This window comes from Schistocerca gregaria, unplaced genomic scaffold (assembly GCF_023897955.1).
Source record: "Schistocerca gregaria isolate iqSchGreg1 unplaced genomic scaffold, iqSchGreg1.2 ptg000538l, whole genome shotgun sequence".
Classification (NCBI taxonomy): Eukaryota; Metazoa; Arthropoda; class Insecta; order Orthoptera; family Acrididae; genus Schistocerca; species Schistocerca gregaria.
Genome location: NW_026061935.1, coordinates 20,001 through 25,000, shown reverse-complemented (window position 1 = coordinate 25,000; position 5,000 = coordinate 20,001). Strand labels below are relative to the sequence as shown.

At 56.1% G+C, this 5,000-nt stretch overlaps 3 non-coding genes across 3 annotated transcripts in view; all 3 read right to left on the bottom strand.

Moving 5' to 3' along the window:
* The window catches only part of LOC126314157 (large subunit ribosomal RNA), a 4,222-nt gene extending 3,944 nt beyond the window's left edge, over nucleotides 1-278 (bottom strand). The window contains exon 1 of the ribosomal RNA XR_007555642.1: nucleotides 1-278. This exon is cut by the window's left edge and continues 3,944 nt beyond it. This is a non-coding gene — a ribosomal RNA (large subunit ribosomal RNA).
* A 188-nt stretch (nucleotides 279-466) lies between these two features.
* Nucleotides 467-621, bottom strand: LOC126314163 (5.8S ribosomal RNA). Its single transcript, XR_007555647.1, has one exon. It is a non-coding gene; the product is annotated as a 5.8S ribosomal RNA (ribosomal RNA).
* Nucleotides 622-989: 368 nt separating this feature from the next.
* Nucleotides 990-2,882, bottom strand: LOC126314165 (small subunit ribosomal RNA). The gene has a single exon (XR_007555649.1). It is a non-coding gene; the product is annotated as a small subunit ribosomal RNA (ribosomal RNA).
* Nucleotides 2,883-5,000: the final 2,118 nt, after the last annotated feature.

Genomic DNA, 5,000 nt, shown 5'->3' with positions numbered 1-5,000 from the left:
CGAAGGAGAGGTCCCGCCGACGCTCGCACCGGCCGCTACGGGCCTGGCACCCTCTACGGGCCGTGGCCTCATTCAAGTTGGACTTGGGCTCGGCGCGAGGCGTCGGGGTAGTGGACCCTCCCAAACACCACATGCCACGACAGGCGGCAGCCTGCGGGGTTCGGTGCTGGACTCTTCCCTGTTCGCTCGCCGCTACTGGGGGAATCCTTGTTAGTTTCTTTTCCTCCGCTTAGTAATATGCTTAAATTCAGCGGGTAGTCTCGCCTGCTCTGAGGTCGTTGTACGAGGTGTCGCACGCCACACCGCCAGCCAGCTGTGCACGCTACCGAGAAAGTACCGGTATGCGAACCGCCAGGCGACGGGCGCGCATCGCACGTTTAAGGAGACGCGGCCGGCCACACAGGCGACCACGACACTCCCACGTCTCCGAAGCGGGACAAACGCCGCGCGCTTCAGTATACGTAGCCGACCCTCAGCCAGACGTGGCCCGGGAACGGAATCCATGGACCGCAATGTGCGTTCGAAACGTCGATGTTCATGTGTCCTGCAGTTCACATGTCGACGCGCAATTTGCTGCGTTCTTCATCGACCCACGAGCCGAGTGATCCACCGTCCTGGGTGATCTTTTCCTTTTCAGTCTCCCACTGTCTCTTTCAAGACAGTAGCATTTGCGGGACTGAGGCGTCTGACGGCCCCTGTTCCACTATTTTTTTTTGTGTCCAACGGCCTCACAGCCGATGGGCGTCGTACGGCTCCACACCGGAGCGGACAGGCACTCGGGCGAACGTCATTCAAAACCGGCGCCAGGCGCCAGGTACCGCAGGCCAGCCGCTCCAGAGCTTCAGCGCTCGTACCACACAACAACAACACTTCCGCTAGTTTTGAGAGGCACGCGTGGTTCCGCACGCGGCGCACGGCCACTGCCGTACAGGTAGCGTGTTGCGCGACACGACACGACACGCACATCGAAAGACATGCAGTCTAGTCGGTAATGATCCTTCCGCAGGTTCACCTACGGAAACCTTGTTACGACTTTTACTTCCTCTAAATGATCAAGTTTGGTCATCTTTCCGGTAGCATCGGCAACGACAGAGTCGATGCCGCGTACCAGTCCGAAGACCTCACTAAATCATTCAATCGGTAGTAGCGACGGGCGGTGTGTACAAAGGGCAGGGACGTAATCAACGCGAGCTTATGACTCGCGCTTACTGGGAATTCCTCGTTCATGGGGAACAATTGCAAGCCCCAATCCCTAGCACGAAGGAGGTTCAGCGGGTTACCCCGACCTTTCGGCCTAGGAAGACACGCTGATTCCTTCAGTGTAGCGCGCGTGCGGCCCAGAACATCTAAGGGCATCACAGACCTGTTATTGCTCAATCTCGTGCGGCTAGAAGCCGCCTGTCCCTCTAAGAAGAAAAGTAATCGCTGACAGCACGAATGATGTCACGCGACTAGTTAGCAGGCTAGAGTCTCGTTCGTTATCGGAATTAACCAGACAAATCGCTCCACCAACTAAGAACGGCCATGCACCACCACCCACCGAATCAAGAAAGAGCTATCAATCTGTCAATCCTTCCGGTGTCCGGGCCTGGTGAGGTTTCCCGTGTTGAGTCAAATTAAGCCGCAGGCTCCACTCCTGGTGGTGCCCTTCCGTCAATTCCTTTAAGTTTCAGCTTTGCAACCATACTTCCCCCGGAACCCAAAAGCTTTGGTTTCCCGGAGGCTGCCCGCCGAGTCATCGGAGGAACTGCGGCGGATCGCTGGCTGGCATCGTTTATGGTTAGAACTAGGGCGGTATCTGATCGCCTTCGAACCTCTAACTTTCGTTCTTGATTAATGAAAACATACTTGGCAAATGCTTTCGCTTCTGTTCGTCTTGCGACGATCCAAGAATTTCACCTCTAACGTCGCAATACGAATGCCCCCGCCTGTCCCTATTAATCATTACCTCGGGTTCCGAAAACCAACAAAATAGAACCGAGGTCCTATTCCATTATTCCATGCACACAGTATTCAGGCGGGCTTGCCTGCTTTAAGCACTCTAATTTGTCCAAAGTAAACGTGCCGGCCCACCGAGACACTCAACAAAGAGCACCCTGGTAGGATTTAAACGGGGTCCGCCTCGGGACGCGAAAGCACCCCTTCGGCTCGCCCCACCGGCAGGACGTCCCACGATACATGCCAGTTAAACACCGACGGGCGGTGAACCAACAGCGTGGGACACAAATCCAACTACGAGCTTTTTAACCGCAACAACTTTAATATACGCTATTGGAGCTGGAATTACCGCGGCTGCTGGCACCAGACTTGCCCTCCAATAGATACTCGTTAAAGGATTTAAAGTGTACTCATTCCGATTACGGGGCCTCGGATGAGTCCCGTATCGTTATTTTTCGTCACTACCTCCCCGTGCCGGGAGTGGGTAATTTGCGCGCCTGCTGCCTTCCTTGGATGTGGTAGCCGTTTCTCAGGCTCCCTCTCCGGAATCGAACCCTGATTCCCCGTTACCCGTTACAACCATGGTAGGCGCAGAACCTACCATCGACAGTTGATAAGGCAGACATTTGAAAGATGCGTCGCCGGTACGAGGACCGTGCGATCAGCCCAAAGTTATTCAGAGTCACCAAGGCAAACGGACCAGACAAGCCAATCCGATTGGTTTTGATCTAATAAAAGCGTCCCTTCCATCTCTGGTCGGGACTCTGTTTGCATGTATTAGCTCTAGAATTACCACAGTTATCCAAGTAACGTGGGTACGATCTAAGGAACCATAACTGATTTAATGAGCCATTCGCGGTTTCACCTTAATGCGGCTTGTACTGAGACATGCATGGCTTAATCTTTGAGACAAGCATATGACTACTGGCAGGATCAACCAGGGAGCTGCGTCAACTAGAGCTGAGCAGCCGGCCGCCCGGGAGTGTGTCCCGGGGGCCCGCGCGAACACGCAAGCGTCCGCTCAATTATTCTGCAAACAGGAGGAGGCCGAGCTCCCCTGCACGATACACCTCGAAACCCTCTCAGGTCCCGGCGGCGCGCAGCGCCGTCCTAGGTACTTGGTCGGTTTCGAGAGAGGCGCAATCGCCCGGAGTTAGGCGAGTAGACGGTTTTAGTGCGAACACCCTTGCTCCCAACTGAGCTTGCCGCTGCCGACAGAGGCCCGGGAGCGTGCTGTCGTGGCATTGCCGGCGGGAGACAACACGCGCCACCTATGGTGACCGGCAGCTCCAACGCCAGCGCCACACAAGGGCAAAGCCCCACTTGGGTGCAGAAGCGAACTCTCCCAGCACAGCGCACGCGCCAACACGTCCGCACAACTGCGATACAAACCACCTGCGAGAACCGCTGGGGCGACCGAGCAGCAGACGGCGTCGCGGCGCCGAGTGCCAGGCGGCGGCGCATCCTCAACGCACACAGTCCTCAATCAGACCAGCACACTGCAGATGTCCACCGCGCTTCGCACCGGGCTCGGCTGAACCAACTTTGGCCGCCAGGCGCCGCGTGCAGGGTGCGCCGCAGCGTAGCTGCGCCGCCTGCCGAGCCCGTCGGCTGGCGCTCCTGCCACTCGGCGCCCCCCACCAGCCGCCTGTTGCGCGTGCGCCCACGCAGCGCGCGGCCAACACGCCGGGCGGCCCCCCTTCACCGGCCGGGAACAGTCCCACCAAGCCACCGCCGCGTATCGCTTCATACCCACATGGGCCTAGTCACGTGTGTGGATGTGGCGGGTACCGCTGAAACAACCGGTTAATAGCTGTACCGATCGTCGCCATCACAGATTCACCTCCAGCGTGAACAACCGCTCAACAACGGATTTCCAGTTCATTTGCGTATCTTGGGCAGTAAACGTAGATGTCCACCTACATTTGCGAATTCAACAATTCTTGCATGCCAGGATGTCATGTGTCACGACACGCTACATCAGACCACATACACACTGCGACATGTGCAGAAGAGAACACGTGGAAGGTGGCCCGCGCACGTATGCGATGTCCCTTCCGCGATCCACTGTCAACCGGCATCTGCGGCATGTCCCAGATATGGAACGCGGTCCACCAGGGTAGCACTTTGTGTGAGGCAATACGACAAAGTCGGAATACACGCGTCACTACATCACACGGCTCACGCTGACCTGACCTGACTCACCGCACCACCACCCCCAGCGACCCAGGGTGACATACAATGCGTTCGTACGTTCCTCCCACACGCCTCTACGGCGTACCACAGTGCAACCTAGCTGTTATTGGGAGACGAGACAAGTAGCATCGAGCACAACATATGGAAATTGAGATTCGACACCGTTGGGCACAGCCAGCGTACGGTCACACGTATCACACTACTTCACTCTGTACGTAACTACCGATGATCGGTACAGCGTGTGGGTTACGCGTACGACATCAGCGGACAATGGACACAGACCATACCACGACGTACACTGAGGGCGTCGACATCTGAACGCAACTGAACAGCTGCGAGGCTCATTTAACACTCAAACGCCAGACCGACCAGCTTGAGAGGACGGAGACACAAAGAGAGGGGCAGAGGGGGGGGGGGGGGGGCGATATAGTCCTATTGCAGTACAATTGACAGTGGATAGCGGGAATATGTGGAAAGTAAGCAACACTCGCAAGACATCTACATGAGGATAACAACGACACCAGAGATTCCGAGCAGTGAACTATGTTAGGCAAAGGGACAACGTGGGTTAGGTTAAGGGACAACGTGGGTTAGGTTAAGGGACAACGTGGGTTAGGTTAAGGGACAACGTGGGTTAGGTTAAGGGACAACGTGGGTTAGGTTAAGGGACAACGTGGGTTAGGTTAAGGGACAACGTGGGTTAGGTTAAGGGACAATGTGGGTTAGGTTAAGGGACAACGTGGGTTAGGTTAAGGGACAACGTGGGTTAGGTTAAGGGACAACGTGGGTTAGGTTAAGGGACAACGTGGGTTAGGTTAAGGGACAACGTGGGTTAGGTTAAGGGACAACGTGGGTTAGGTTAAGGG